This window comes from Ursus americanus, chromosome 7 (genome assembly GCF_024610735.1).
Source record: "Ursus americanus isolate L20-20 chromosome 7, mUrsAme1.1.p, whole genome shotgun sequence".
Taxonomy (NCBI): Eukaryota; Metazoa; Chordata; class Mammalia; order Carnivora; family Ursidae; genus Ursus; species Ursus americanus.
Genome location: NC_142133.1, coordinates 66763746 through 66780085, shown reverse-complemented (window position 1 = coordinate 66780085; position 16340 = coordinate 66763746). Strand labels below are relative to the sequence as shown.

The 16340-nt window shown below is 54.0% G+C and overlaps 1 protein-coding gene across 3 annotated transcripts in view; it reads right to left on the bottom strand.

Annotated features, from left to right (window-relative positions):
• Positions 1 to 12695: 12695 nt before the first annotated feature.
• DTNB (dystrobrevin beta) overlaps positions 12696 to 16340 on the bottom strand; it is a 248467-nt gene continuing 244822 nt past the window's right edge. For 2 of the 3 annotated variants that reach the window (XM_087863800.1, XM_087863803.1), the window contains one exon: positions 12696 to 14474. The gene's annotated coding sequence lies outside the window, so the exon portion shown is untranslated. The remainder of the gene's footprint in view (positions 14475 to 16340) is intronic. The other variant, XM_087863802.1, reaches the window with a different exon arrangement.

The following is a 16340-nucleotide window of genomic DNA, read 5'->3' as shown; positions in this document are numbered from 1 at the left end:
CCCTTTTTCCATCAGGCTGTGAATCTCTTTCTCCTTGATTGTTATGACTGCTCCATAAATCAAGGGGATCATCCCTTTGACTGTGATATAAGCCAACAATTATTTCTGTACGTGTATTCTACGCCCAGCATTGTGCCAAGGAGCCTGGTGCAAGGCTTTCTCTCTGTGAGGCGTTATCACGTGACACTATCCAGGCAACGTTAGCCAGTGAATCATGAGCTAAACTGTGGAGCTCAGGGGCACCTGGGTGGCTCAGTCAGTTAAGCATCCAACTCTTGATTTCGGCTCGGGTCATGGTCTCAGGGTCATGCGATTGAGCCCCACGTCGGGCTCTGTGCTCAGTGAGGAGTCTGCTTGAGGATTCTCTGTCTCTCCCTCTGCCTGTCCCCCCTCCCTTCTCTCTCTCTCTAAAAAAAAAATTAAAATAAAATGTAAATTATGGAGCTCAAATAAGCAGAGATTGAGGCTGGGATGAGGGTCTCAGGAAACAGACCTGAGCCAGAGCTCAAAGCTGGTTGGGATTTGGTAGGTGAGGGCATCAGGGCTGAGAGGGAAATATTCAGGAAGGCACAGGGAGGGCAAGATCGTGATCCCATGGTCACTTCTCCTCAATCTCTCTCCCCCTGCTGCCGGCCTGCACCCTCAGACTCAGTGACCCTGCCTTACGGAACTTTCCTGACTCTGCAGCAGCCTTCCCTCACCCAAGTCCGCCCACCACCCCCCCTTTCATTGCTCCTGCAAAGGGAAGAGGAAAGGAGCTGCCCCCTGCTGAATAGGGTCTCATGGGCTCAGGGGAGGTGCTGAGCAACCCCACAGCCCACCTGGTTCTCTGTGGGGCAGGTAATTCAATATCAAGATAAAAGCCTGGAAGCCTGTGGTGTGTGTCAGATACAAACATGTTCGTGAGTAAAAAGCAGTTATTTTTTTCATTCATATTCTTTTATTAGTAATGTGCCTTCCAGGCTTTGAGTTCCTTGCAACTCAATGAAAGGGGTATCTTTTTTTAATTAAACTTTTTGGAGATCATTTTTTTTTAAGTAAGCTCTATGCCCAACATGGGGCTTGAACTCTCAACTCGGAGATCAATAGCCACGTTGATACTGACAACGATATCTACCAACTCAACCGACCAAGCCGGCCAGGCGCCCCTTTTTGGAGATAACTTTAGATTCACGTGCAGTTGTAAGAACTGCAGAGAAATTCTCTGTACCCCTTACCAGTCCCCCGCCCCAGACCGTGATAAATTCTCTCAACACTTAAATGTCATATCACGACCAGGATATTGACATTGACGCAATCAAGGTACAGAACATGTTCATCCCCTTTTATAGTCACAGCCACCTCCCCTGTGCCTCTCCCCAACCCCAGGCAATATGAATCCGTTCTTCATTTCTACAGTTTTCTCATTTCACTGATGTTATGTAAATGGAGTCAAACCTTTTGGGACTGGCTTTATTCACCCAACATAATTCCACAGTACAGATGTGCCACAGTTTAACCATTCACCTGTTGAAGGACATTTGGGGCCTTTCCAGTTTTTAGCTTCAGGTTAGAAACCTGAGGCCAAGGAAATGAACCCACCGGCACCCAGGCAGAATATGGTAGAACCAGCATGCAGACCCCGGTCTGGCCGCTAAAGTCACGTGAGCATCTTGGTGGAAAACATCAGGCAAGGTCAATGGGAAAGGATGTGGAGACTCGAGAGTGATAATCTGATGTCTTGGGGTTTATGTTTAAGGAAGGCGAGTCTGCTTTGGAGGGAGGCAGCTCAGAGGCGAGGGGATCTGTGCTCAGCTCTGACAGGGGGTATGAGCAAGCCCTCAGCCTCCTTCCAAAAGGAACATCTATTGCTGACTGGAAACAGAGATGACGGGAAGGGACATATTCACTGGTTTGGGTTGTTATAGTAACATTCAGATAAAATATATATTCAGGGGCCGGAGGAGAAATGGAACTGAATGCAGATGAGCTGATGGAACGGGGGGAATGACTGGAAGAACATTGCTATAGACACGGTACTTACCCATTACTGAAGCCGTGAATAGATGGGTTCTCCCTGAGGTGTGTGGCGACCAGAGATGCTGGGGAAAACCTCAGCCTGGGGTGGAAGAGATGACGGCGAAGGAGAGAGGAGGAGGCTGGGAAGGCAAGGGGAGAACCAGATGAGTAAACAAAGGCCAAGGACAAAGGGCTGATGGGGCAACAGGGTCAAGGACAAAGGGGGGTGTGTGTGATCGATCACTGTGTAACAAACTAACCCAGACCTTGGTGGTTTGAACAGCAACATTCGTTATCTCACAGATTCTGTATGTCAGGAATCTGGGGGTGGCTCCAGCCATCTCCAGGTCTGACAGGGAAGGATCCATTTCCAAGCTTCCTCATGTGGTCGTTCTTAACAAGATTCAGTTCCTTGCGGGTTGTCGGACTGAGGCCATCTATTCAATGCTGGCTGAGGGCTGAAAGTGGCCCCCAGTTCCCTGCCGTGTGGCCTCTCCACAGGGCAGCTCACAAGATGGCAGCTGCCTTCGTCAGAGTGACAGGGAGACAGTGTGCAGGCAGGAGGGAAGTCGCAGACTTCTGTGTCAGCATCTTAGAAGCTTTTGTCCTACTCTCTTTGTAAACAGCAAGTCACCAGGACCAGCCCACACTCAAGGGGAAGGGACTACACAAGGGTCTGAGTCCCAGGAAACCATTTTGGCTGCCTAGGACAGGGAGCAAAGACAAGGTGGCTGCATTTGACCCAAGATGGCCCCAGGTGGCCCCTGAGAGGACAGTGTCAAGAGAGTGCAAGGGGCAGGGGACAGCATGGAAGGCGACCAGCAGTGATGCCCAATTCCCAGCTGCCCCCAGCACTTCGGGGGACATGGACAAACTCACGGCCTCCACCCCAGTTCCCAAAAGATCCTGGCACAGCTGTCTGCCTGGTCGGCTTCCTCCACCCCCCTCCACCCCCAAGCAGAGCAGGGCCACATAAGCAGGCCGAGCCTGGCCCCCCATCTCCATTTCACCAGCTGAAACCACCTCCATTTCTCCGGTGAGGCACAGGACCCTCCCTGGGGAATGGATTCCATAGCCCTTTGCTCACTCCAGGACTGACGGCCCGTCAGCTGATGCGCCAGCCTCGACCACCTCCTTGTCCCATCTGCAGACAAGTCTGCCTTCCCCTGCCAAGCCTGGCCAGCAACCTGGGCCTGTCTCCCTGTCCTTCGTCCAGGCCAGAGGCCAGGGGTCCACTTGTGGGAGGGACACACAGAAAGACAGGGGAATGCTGAGAAGGTGGGAACCAGGGCCTGCCCACCAGGGGCTGGCACCTCCCAGGAACCCTTGCAGGGGAACACAGGAAGCCAGAAATGGAATGAGGGGAAATTCTCTGAGGATGAGGCTGGGGCCGGACACCATCTTTTCCGAGAGGTACTCGGGAGAGAGCTGCCGGTGCAAATCACAGTCCACAGGCCAATGTGCAGGAAATGTGACTATTTGGGGGAAGCCGCCTTTGGGACAAGGGGCATATGGCAGCCAGAATAGTGACCCCCAAAGATGTCCACATCCTAATCCCTGGAACCTGGGAATATGTTGGGTCACATGGCAAGGGGCATCAAGGTTGCTAGTCAGCCCCGCTGGAGATGGGGAGATCACCTGGATTATCCCGGAGGAGGGGGCTCAGTGTAATCATAGGGGGCCTTCGAAGTAGGGGAGGAGACAGAAGAGTCAGCAACACAGGGACAAGGTGTGAGGGGGACCTGACCTGCTGCTGTCGGCTTTGAAAGAGGAGAAGGGGCCACGAGCCAAGGGCTGTGAGTGGCCTCTGGAAGCTGGCAAAGGCAAGAACATGGGTCTGGCCTCAGGCTTTCAGAAAGGACCACAGCCCTGCAGACACCCCCTCTCCTGTCCTTCCTCCTCTGCTCCAGCCTGGGGCCTGAGCCCAGGGAGCCGAGAGCAGCCTGGTCTAGGGCTCGAGAGACCTGGATTAACCCTAGCTCCGCCTCTGACTTGCTCTTCGACCTGAGAAGACATTAGTTTTCTGAACCGTGGGCTTGGCAACAGGCTCCACTGCCCCACCCCCCACTCGGGGCGGTTGAGTCCAGACCACACGTGGGGATGCTCACCGGCTGCAGGAATCCACTTTAGGACTCAGGACATCCCCCCCAGCCCCTCATGTCTGCCCCTCTTCTGCACGTCTATTCCTTTTCTAACCAGACAGAGGACCAGGGTAAGAACGATAGAAATGACCCCAAACACCCAGCAGGGGACGTGGAGAGCAAAACCCCTTGTGAACAAAGGAGGGGGTGGTGGCCCAGAGAAGTCCATGTTTCCCAGGCCCACACGGGGAGCTGCGACAGCACGGGACTCAGGTCAGATTCCCCAGGCCAGGGGGTCTCGCTCACCGGGGCTCCGGTCCCAGGACGGTGTTGCGGGGAAGGGCAGGGACTTCGTTTCGGGTAGATGCGGAGGTGAGTCGGGCCTGGCCGCTCCGCAGACGCTGTGAACTCGGGCGTAATGAGGCAGGACGGGCCTGCCCACACCTGGGCTCGCTGGGAGGATTTGATGGCTAACGCTAAGTGCCCAGTACAGAGCCTGGCACTCAGCAAGCGCTCCGCAAACGTCAGCAGACAGGACTTTCAGTTGTTTATTTTTAATGCAAGTCTAATATGTTTTAATGGCAGCCTAATTAACATGCAGCGTGATATTAGTTTCAGGTGTACTAGCAGTAATTTTATTAATTGCCTTTCCACTTCTCTCTGTCCCTTGTCTCAGAAGTGGGAAAGGAATACGGAAAATTCCCTCAATAGGACCTACCTTTGGGCTCACAGCTCTGTCCCCAGGCAGGCCTCACCCCAGCCCTGTCCCTGAAGTACCCCTGCTGGGACCCCAATTGCCTGCCTCAGTTTACCCCCAGCACAGGCTACTTTACTGTGATGCCTAGGCATTGGCCTAGGGATTGACAGGAATGGCCTGTCTTAGGTCCTGGGTTGGCTGCTGACTCTGCCGGGGCAAACTTGTGTCCCCAAGAAGCAAGTCTTCCCTCACCACTATGGTGGCTTTGGACAAAGACCAGATTTCCCAGATTCCATAACTGACCTAGACCCTCCCTTCCCAGCAGCCAGCAGTGAGCAGGGCTCATTGGGTTGTCCTGTCCACTCCCCCTTGACCGGACACATCATCTTGGAGTTTCCAGAGCCAGTTTCTTCAGAAACCTCGAGCTTCTTCCTTGCCCATCTGGGAGAGGCCTGGGTCCTTATTTTCCAGCTCTCGCAATTGCTCTGGTAGTAATCAGACCGGGATCTGGACTACCTTGTCAGGTGATTTTGGTGGCATACCTGTCCATTCCATCCTACAGACTCCCACTTGCTTTGGCCACGCCACAGGCAAGAAAAGCAGGGCCAGGTGGTAGAAGAAGAGGCTTAAGGGATATTCTTGTTTGTATAAAATTAATATGTGATATTCAAATGATAAATATGTTTTTTAAACGAAATTTCTTGGGCTTTTGTGAGGACGTTGTTGTTCTGGTCAGAAATCTAACATGGTACGTGGCACATAGCAGCTGCTCACTAAAATAAAAATGCCTCTTCCCCACACTTTTATCCTCCCCGACCTTCCCCATACTGGGGGTTCCTGAGAGCATCGGGACATCCCGGATGTCGGGCTGCCCTCCTTCCAGAACAAACCCCTCCTGAAGAGGAGGTCAGGCAGCACCAAGGGGTTGTCCTGAAGGCCGCTGAGTGACACAAGGGGAAAATCTACCTTGAGGCAAGCAAGTCTTCAGTGTCCTGCAGGAATACTCCTCAGACCTTCTTTCAAATTAGGAATAAGGGGGCGCCTGGCTGGCTCAGTCGGAGGAGCAGGCAACTCTTGATCTTGGGGTGAGTTCGAGCCCCACGTTGGGTGTAGAGATTATTTACATAAATAAACTTTGCAAATAAATAAATAAATAAATAAATAATACACAAAATTTTTTAAAAATCAGGAATAAGGAATATGAAACGCATATGATGATTTTAGTTCTGTGCCCTGCCCAGGTGAGGGAGAGCAGGGCTGACAGTCACCCAGTCAGGCCCATTCAGAGAGGGCGACCTGCGGGTCTGGGTGTAGTGCCAGCAGCCTGGGCTCTCCGGGTCACTTGCTGGGGGTGGGGGGTAGGGAGTGGGGGGGGACAGGGAGTGGGAGTGGAGCAACCCCTCCCCCAGCCCTGCCCCACTGACTGGGGACCAGGGAAAGGGTGCTAGGCCCTCCACATCCATCTGCTTAATGGAGGTTGGGCCCCAAACAGATGCAACTGAAGCATTTAAAACCACTCTTGTGTCACTTTTCTCAGACACTTTTCCTCATCAAATCCATTCTTCTGGCCAAGCAGGGATAGCTTAAAGTAGGGGAAAGTTGTGGGCCAAGTCACTTGAGTAAACAAAATAAACACCGCTTGACAGCTCCTCAGCGGCTCCTGCCTGATGGACCCCACAGCGGCCCCCTGTGCGCTCTGACTCGGGGGGTGTGCGGTGTGGGCGTGCGGACCAGAGGCCCGCGCCTCTACGGGCCACAGAGACCGGCCAGGTCCGGGCAAAGCACCCTACCGGCAGGCGCCGCATGTGCACGCCTAGACCTGCAGGTGGCGCTGCGCTGGTGCGGAGCTTGCTGTCCGTCACCCCGGCGGCGGGCCGGGCCTTGGAAAAGCTGACTTCTGATTGGTTGGGCTCAGTCTCGCTTTCTTTTCGTGTCCAGAGCAGGTTTTAGGGAGGGGCGAGAGGAAGGGGTGCGTGTCTCTGTGTTTCATGTTATTATTTTTTTCTCTACAGCTAAACTGAGTTTCCATTTTTCATACCCTTATAAGACGCCTCATAAATTTGCACATCAGGGAACATCCTTGGTCAGGCCTACTTGTAATAAATACATCGTTTATTTAGAAGGGAGCCGAGGTTTAGGATCTACCACTCAGACCTTCCTTCTTCGTGTTTCCTTCGTCTTTGTTGTATGCGTAGTACCAATATACTTGTATCTTGGGTATGTTTTATTTGCACAGTTGACAACTGTTAGGCTTCTACTCTCTGCCAGGCATTGGGCGGGGTTTCGTGGAGTCAACAGGGAGCAAAACGGACCTGGGCCCTGCCCTCGAGGAGCTCACGGACACGATTTAGCGATCACGTCCATGCCAAATTAAAACAAAACGAAGCAAAAAACTCCTTTGTGGCAGTAAATGAGAAGTGGCTGGTGCTCTGAAAGAGAAGCGTGGAGATTTGAGGAAGTGTAGTACTGAGGGCAGGCTACAGAGCCCCTCCCCCGAAGAGCAGGCTACCGAAGCGTAACTGATCTCATTCTAGAAAACCCGTGGGCTCCCTTGTGAAGACGAGGAAGCCAGGGAGGAGTAGAAGGAGATGTGAGGTGGTTCGGAAGATACCTTCGGGCAGCCAAGGTGGACTACCTGGCCTTCTGTCTGGTTGGTGTGGAGGAAAGCACTGGAAAGTGTGTAACTTCCAGAATATTCTTTTCTTGTTCCAGGTAGAAAGCTATATTCTGGGGTCAGATAGGTTAGGGGGACTATCAACTTTGTCCCTGGAGAAGGTAGCCAATGAAGGACTGGCGAAGCAAGTGTGCAAACAAGCCACACCTGACTGTGGACAGAGCGTGGACTTCAGAGGGGAGAAGCAGGGGGAAAGGAGGCAGGAAGGTTTTAGCCTGAGGCTGGATTAGTTGCTGGGAGAGTCTGGCCTGGGTGGCCGCCAACGGTGGGACATGACCCAGAGGGTCATAAGCTGCCAGAGCAAAGGGTTTGTCCTCAACTGGGTACCTACCAGAGGAATTTCCTGCCAAGTGTAATTGTGTTTTCTTTTTGTTCCCCTAAAAAGTGGCCATTTTCTGGTGGACGCCTGGGTGGCTCAGTTTGGTGAAGCATCTGCCTTCGGCTCAGGTCATGATCCCAGGGTCCTGGGATCGAGCCCCACATCCTCCCTGCTCAGTGGGGAGCCTGCCTCTCCCTCTGTCTCTGCCCCTTTCCCTGCTTGTTCTTTCTTTCCCTCTCTCTCTCAAATAAATAAATAAGATCTTTAAACAAAAAACAAAGTTCCTGCGCACAGGGGCAGAGACTGAGAACTCTGGAAAGTTCACAGGCTGCCCTCCCCGCCATGTCCTCTCTAAACTTCCCCCTGCTTCCCCTACGGCCCCCCACCAAGTGTCTTCCACCTCCTGGCAGCACACGAGGTCGTCTGTTGTATGGCTCCCACCCTGGAATGGAAGTTTCCAGAGGGCAGGTACCTGCATCCCCAGGGCCTGGGATATGTCTGCTCCCTAGCAGGTACTCTATGAATATTTGTTAAATGAAAGAACAAAGCAGATTCCTCCTGGTCTATAAAGAAGCTTCCTTCCGTGTAATGAGGAGTGTGCAGAGCGGGGATCCCCATCGAAGGATAAATTGTTCTGAGAGGCCTCTGAGCCCTGAGAGAAGGCTGGTGCGAGACTCTGGAGTTTCAGAGGCTTGAAACGTTGGCCTCACCCCCTGAGGGGGCCACTGGTCACCAGAGTGGGGTGTGCAGGTGCTTGGGTGCGGGGGGTGGGGTCCGTGAGCTGGTCCGGCCCGTCCTGGTCCTTACCCGGCATTCCTGGAGCAGCCTCCATCCCGGAAGTGGTTCTTCCTGTGACGGGAAGGCCACACTGGGAACAGACATTCGTTCAGCTCAGCACTCTGGACCCCACACTGTGGCCCCTCATGCGTCCGTGCAGGGGAGATTAACTGGTGCCCCAAGCCCCTGCGGCCCTCGCTGGCCCTGGGAGACACCAGTGGGGTGACTCTGAGCCACCTGCTGCCAGGCCTGGCTCTGGAGCGCTCCCCAGGGCTGAGGCTGTGGAAGGCCAGGGCCGTCCTGTCGAGCGGGCGGCGCACTTAGCATCGGAGGAAGGAAGGGAAGGAACGGCTATTGATCGTTTGCTGTGTGCCGAGCGCTCTCCCAGACTTTTAATATAGTCTTCATAACAACCATGTAGGCTGAAAGGATCCTCCCTTTATAGATGCGGAGAATAAGGTGTGACCTAGCTGACGTCACATTCTAGAAAGGAGCAGCATGAGGATTCAGATGTAGGCATGTCGGCCCCCCCAAAGCCCCTGTTTGTTCCACTCTACCCTACGGCTGCCCAAGAAAACAAGGTCCGGGGCAGGGAGCCCAAGGAAGCTCCCCCCAGGAATAGGACCTCACCCGGGTGTCTGAGAGAGGACAGGATGAGCTCAGAGAGGAGGGCAGGGCCCTCGTGGCAAAGGCGCCTTCGAGGAAAGATGGGGCAGAAGGAGGAGCCTTAGTGAGGGGCTTGCAGGGGGCAGGCTCACAGAGAGAGAAGAGAGAAGATGCCAAAGATTAAAGTCAGGCCAGGCCTGGGGAGATCGTGGGGGGAAGAAGCCGGGGGCAGCCTGAGGTGCCCCGACAGGCCTGGATGCCTTGTGAGCAAGTCGGGGCACAGGGCAGGCCTGGTGCCCGCGGGGTCTCCAGGAGCTGGGCGGGTCACCTGCACCGGCCTCGGAGCTGGAGAGCGCGACCAGACAGAGTGCAGGTGGGGGCACACGGGCTGCCGGGACTGAGAGAGTTAGAGCAAGGGTCTGGCCCCCCGGTGACCAGGGGGCGGCCGGACCACAGGCAGGCTCTTTCCTAGGCAGTGAGAGGACCCCAGACAGCTGGAGCACTGGCTCCCCTCTGCCGCTCCACGCGGTCCTTACCATCCCCGGTAGCCCGAGTTCTTTCTAGAGACGGATGCTTCTCTGCATCATCGTAAACCACGTAGTCATTAACTGCACTGAAAAGCAGTCTTTTACCCAGATTAGTTAGGAACAGTCTACACAACAATTCGGTTCTAATTTAAGTTTCATTTCCAGGCCAATGCACTCTCTGGGTCCCCATCATCGGCCATTTGCTTGCTCAGAATCAGCCCAATCTGCCCTTAGTGCTCACTTCTAGCTCTTTCTCCCCTGCTTCAAGTGGACTGGTGTGTCAGGGAAGGTACACCCCTTCTGGGTGCTCCCAGGTGGGAATATCCACATGGTCACTGCGCCAGAACAAAACATCGCTTCCCGTGGGCCGGAGTAATCGGACTGCCTGCCTCCGCCCCAGGAAACACCCGCAGGCGGGCGCCGGCTCCCGAGTCCCAGGATGGGGGTCCCCAGGCTGCTTCAGGAGAGCACACTAGCTTCTCCGCTCTAGCTGGGGCCGGCAGCGGCCGTGGGCTGGCGGAGGTCACTCAGGAAGACAGGTGATGGGAGGCGGCACCTGCGTGGCATGGTCCGTTAAGCATCTGACTCTTGATTTCCGCTCAGGTCATAATCTCAAGGTCGTGAGATGGAACCCCGCCTCGGGCTCCACGCTCAGTGGGGAGTCTGCTTGAGATTCTCTCTCCCACTCCCACTGCCCCTCCTGCTTGTGCTTGCACTCTCTAAAATAAATAAATAAATATATATACATATACATATATATATATTTTTTTAAGCAACAAAATAGGGGCACCTGGGTGGCTCAGTCAGTTAGGCATCTGCCTTTGGCTCAGGTCAGGATCCCAGGGTCCTGGGACCGAGCCCCTCATCAGACTCCCTGCTCAGCGGGAAGTCTGCTTCTCCCTCTCCCTCTGCTGCTCCCCCTGCTTGTGCTCTCTTTCTTTCTGTCAAATGAATAAATAAAAGAATTTTTTAAAGGCAACAAAATAGCAATATTACTTGTAAACTTTGTTCAGATACTTACTATCCGAGGTGAGTATCGGATAACAATAACACTATTTCATAGGTGTTGGTTGATGGGCAGATCTTATCCATCTCTATTTATCAAATCATTTGCACTTTAGGTATTTGTCCATAAGCACTCATTTTAGTCCCGAGGAATGTTGGAGAATGTCGTATTTCCTGCTATGAGAAGACTTGAAGAAAGAGGTCACCATCCCCAACCTCGGGATGCTTACAGTCCATTCAGGAAGTCAAGAGGAGCCCATGTTCAAAGCTCCAAGGTTCAAGGTTGTATATGTTGAATGAATGGAGACACAAAGCCTAAACGTTTCCAGGGACGTGAGCTTCTGGGCTGCTGACTTCCCGATTGTGACAACATTGAAGCGTCTCTCCTCCTGTTCTTCCCCAGTTGCTTTTTTCTCTCAAATCTCCCTCCTTTCCTGCTTATAGCCCAGGGCCATCCTGGACAGTCATTACCGGGCCACCATCAGCATGGGGTGGCCCGAAGTCATGTCTGCCAGGAACACCACAGTTTGGCATTTACCTATGCAAATTTTACATCGGCCGCTGATGAGCAAAACAGAGCGGTCCACATATAGATTGGGGGTGTGGGGCTTTTGCCAGCGGAGTTCCCCCACAGTGATGGTGGCTGAAAGCGCAGTGGCAGCAGCTGACCGGGGCAAAGGGGACTGTCTCTGACTCAGTGGTGAGGCCCCTCTCTGGCCTTTCTGGCCCAGCACTCTGGGTCTGCATGGTAAAGGGGGGTGGGGTAACCGTGGGTGTGGATGCTTTCCCACAAGTCTGAGCTCCCCAGAAATTCAGTTGTCTCGGCTCCTATTAAAAGGGCTCGTTCTTCTCCTTGGGGCCAGAGGGAGGCTTCTTCTGGGCTGCAGCTTGGGAATGGTGAGGAGGTGGGAGTGGAAGGGTGGGTGCTCTGTGGCTGGGGCTTCGGAGGATGAACGGACACCCCCACACGGCAGGAAAGGACCTGCTGCTTCCAGGCCCCGGCAGCCCCCGGAGCAGCTGCCCAGGACGCGCAGGCATGGTCAGTGAGAAGGAAGGGTGTCTGAGGGTCTTCGGCAGAATCGTTGCCATGGGGGACTTGTGGGACCAGAGTAGCCAGATACTCTTAACTTCTCCAGAGAAGCTGTAAATCTGGACTTTTCTGTAAAATCTTCTGATGTTTCACCATTTGCAACGTATTAAATCATTTTAAAAATACCTCTTGGGCCAAAGAAAATGACTTGAGGCCATTCTCTGTGACACCCTCTCATTTAGACCCCAAACAGCAAGCAGAGCACCTACCTCCGTAGCCCAAATGACGGGGACCTGCCCCCTGTGGCGTCACGCTCCTTCAAGTGCTCCTACCCCAGAGGGCCAAGGGGATGGACGAGACTGGGGCAGGAGCAGGGGAGCAAGTGTCAGTGCCAGCGAAGGGTCGGCCCAGTGTGGGGCTGAGGAGTGAGCCTCACCCTTTCCTCTGTTGCCCACGTCCTTGTGATGCCCCGTGCCCGGCCTGGCCTCTGCCGTGGGGGAGGGCAAGGAGGCCTCCGCAGGTGAAGTGCGTGCTTTCTCGGTCATCTGCCCCAATCCTGGGCCCAAGGACGGGAGGAGGCGTGGGTCATTCCAGGCCTGAGCCCAATCTTAACCACCCCAGGGCCAGGACCTGGTTTGGGGTGCCATGTCTTCACCTCCCACGTTGGGGAGGCTGAAACAGATCCCCCTCCCCTCCCTGGAAGCTCCATGGGCCCTTTGCAACTCGCCTCGCCCTTGTATTTTTAAGGTAAATCTGCACACAGATGTATTCATTGCTTTGTATGTGTTTTGGGTTGAGTTGATTTTGTTTTGACAGGCTGGTTCAAAATAAGATTGACCCTTTGGAAACTCAACTTGCTAACACCATCCCCTCAGCCTCAGCTCGAGGGGTGTAACTGGAAACGGCCGAGGCACACTGCCACCCCGCAGGCCTCCGGACTGAAAGACCTCAGAGGAGGTGCGCTGGCTCGGAGCGGGGGACGGTGGCTTCAAAGGCAAGAGCCAGTGAAGGGAAGTTTTATCCCAAGAGGAAGGTTTTGCTTCAAAAATAGCTTTTAATATGTGTTTTTTAAAACCGAAGACGCTACAGTTGCTGACCAGGCATATTTAAGACTTAACAAGCAGAGGCAACAGTAGAACTCACTGGAACTCTATCTAAAAGCAGCCTTGGCCAGGCTGACTGAGCAAGTGAAGGAATGAGTTCATGGAATAAGAGACACATTTTCTGTTTTTTCATCATTTCCTATCATTTGATTTACTTGTGGTTGAACCCTTCCTCCTTCCCTGATTTCCCGGGCACTTTCTGCACCCCGAGTGTGGTGATTTTTTTTTTTTAAAGATTTTATTTATTTATTCGACAGAGATAGAGACAGCCAGCGAGAGAGGGAACACAAGCAGGGGGAGTGGGAGAGGAAGAAGCAGGCTCATAGCGGAGGAGCCTGATGTGGGGCTCGATCCCATAACGCCGGGATCACGCCCTGAGCCAAAGGCAGACGCTCAACCGCTGTGCCACCCGGGCGCCCCCCGAGTGTGGTGATTAATAAGCATCACCTTGTACTATTATCGCCGTTTTACACACACGCCCTCCCACTTTGGGGAAAGAGACAACACTGTACACACACAACCACGTGTGGATGGCAAATTAAGAACTCTATTTTTAATGCAATATGTACCCATTGACCCCCTCTGATTTTGCAAACAACTTCAAAGAAGCAGAGAGAGGCGCCCGGCTGGCTCAGTCGGTGGAACACGTGACCCTTGATCTCACTCATGGTCATGAGTTCAAGCCCCCCGTTGGGCATAGAGCTTACTTAAAAATAAAAATTAAATAAATAACAAATATTAAATAAAAAGCAGCAGAGAGGAGGGGGAGCCCCTGGGCTTGGCCAGGTTAGATGCCTCAGCTCCAGACCGACCTCCCTCGGGGAGGGGGACTAGGGTGGGGAAGGGACCCTCCCTCCGTGGCTGGGAGAGCCTGGTGGTGAGAAACATCCGTCGGTGAATGAGAAAGCTTTGCGATGTGGCTTGGGCAGAGGTGGGGTGAATGCTCACTTCGCCTAAGGCTGGGCTACAAAGTGAGGTGCAGAGCGGTTAGGATGTTCTCATGGGCTGTCCTTCGACACCCTGCCCTAAGGTCCAGCCTGATCCTGAACAGCAGGGCTCGTCGCCTCGATGCATCATCAGCAGAAGGAAGCCGGGAAGGCCCGGCACATCGCTCCCTGGGACTAACGATTAAATTCCTGTTGATTCCTACCCCGCCGCCGGGTCTATCAGGGATTCGGCCCCCCTTTCCTCCTCCTCCCACCCCCAGGGGCTGTTGATGGAACCCACAAGTCCCTTCAGTGTGAGGGCCGAATGGGACAGGTGGACGGGGGACCTTGCAATCCTGCCCTGCAAAGTCAGCTGGAGTCCAAGGAGCCCCAGACGTTGACATGGGCCCCCTTGGGTGCCGCGTCCACAAGGCGAAGTGGGCCCTAGGGGAAGACCACTCGGCTTAACCAGAGGCCGAGTCTTTACCTCCTCCTTTCCTGCGGCAGCGAATACGGGGAAAGAGCATCACCATGCCGGGCACAGATATCTGGCTCTGGCGCTGTTGGCGGGAGACGCAGAGCACGGTGGTCGGGACATGCCTTTGGACGCAGCTCGCCTGGCTTCAGGTCACTGCCACTTGTTACCCAGTGTCCCGGGGCGAAACGCTTTCCTCGTTCCAGCTGCCTCACTGCGGACTGGGGACGACGGTGCCAGTAGCTCCTGGGGAGGACTGTGGGGATGAAGTCCTGTGCTTAGAACGGGGCGGCACACGTGCACACCCCGTCTGCGCGGGTCTGCGCTCACGTCTCCACCTTCTCTTCTGCTGGGCTGGGGCTCGGGGGGCCCTCATCGGGGGAAAACAAACCCCAGGGTCTGTGGCACGTCCAGGCTGGGTTTGCGCTGACTGAGGGGTACGGGAGAAAGGTACGCCCGGAGGAGAGGTGAGATTGGGAATCAGAGACACTATCTTGGTCAGGATTATATATATATATATATATATATATATATATATATATATATATATATATATATATATATATATATATATATCAGCAAATCTGGGTGACTGTTTCTCCCTTGTGATTTTCAAAGTAGGCAAACGAGGCTCTAAAGTCAACTGAGTCAACACGTCCTTCCCTGAGCCGTCTCTCTGCTCCTCCCCCGAGCTCAGAACAGTCTTCCTCCTCCTGGAAGTGCTGCCGAAGTTCTGCCATCTCAGCAGTCTGACAGGCTGGGCAGGGCAGCCGCAGCCCAGTCCGGCCGACAGATGGGGTCCTGTGATCTTGGGCAGGTGACCTGACCTCTCTGAGCCTCGTTCTCGGAATCGAGAGTACCGACATCACAGCTCGGTTGAGGGGCCGACACGAAGTAAGATCCACGTATGTGAAGGCACCTGGCGCACAGTAGGCACTTAACGTACTCTCGTTCCCGTCTCTTTAGAGCAAAGCTCTAAGAAGCCCTCCTGGCTCCCATCACCCGGTGACAGTGAGCCTGACGTTTCATGCATCTTACGGAACGGCTACAACTGATTATGTGTGTAATTATCTTGCTGTTTTTTCTGTTCTAGTATTTTCCTTCATTAACTCCCTCCTCGATGTCTTCAAGCAGCTCTGTTGGCTGGTTTCTCAAGGTAGAGTTCCACTTTCTTTGTGTCTCTTCACAGTGCGGGGACAGTCCTCTCTTGACACACAGCCTTGGGCTGACTGTGGTTTCTGAATTGTCCCGGGTCCCTGCTCGAAGTGAGTTCCTGTCTTGGGTGTGCCTGGGTGTGCTGAGCCTTTGTGAAGGTAGTTCTGTGTGTATAATACCCCTAGAGAATGACCTTGCCCAGGGAGCTGTCCCCCCCTTGGAAGACTATGAGGGTGAGGCAAGACCCAATCTCCGTCATAAAATGGGGGCAGGAAAGACCAGTCAGGAGCTAAGTGAGGTGGGTCGTGGCAGGTCAGGGTAGGGGCCTCAGTAAACAGAAATGTTAAACAGGACCTCCCCAACTCCACCCTAGCTTTAAACCCCACAGTTTGCAAAGTTTGGCTCCAGAGGCCTCACAATGACCCCATCTAACTCCCCTCCACTCTCCAGTGATGGCCGAAGGCAGGAAGATAAGAGACTCCTTGACAAGACAACCCCCAGGGAAATTCCATCACCCCTTTTGAGGCTGCAACCCAGCTCTATAAACGAGGCTGGGGGCAGGGTGGGACGTGGAGAGGAGGGAGGGCAGGCGAGATAAGGCCTCTGACTTCTGGGCCAAGGGCCGTGCTAGGGGGTAGGAATCCCAGAGGAAGGCATATGCTGCACCACTTTCCAGTCGGGGACTAATTAGGGTAAAATGTGGGGGCAAGCTGTGGCAACAACAGGACAGAAATGAGATCCCCAAGCCTGGGGCTCAGAAGTGATAATCTGCTCCCCCTCCTGTCCTCACCTGTCCTCCCACTGCACCCCAGAGTCAAAACGCCCCTCCTCACCTGAGCTCTGCCCCTCTTCCCCCCCTTTCCTTCCCCTTCACTCCCCTCTCTCTGGTCCTTCACGGGTCCCCCACTCCACCCTGCAGCTCTCTGTATTCCCATCCTTTGCCCCCTCCTCTGAGTGGGCTCCCAGG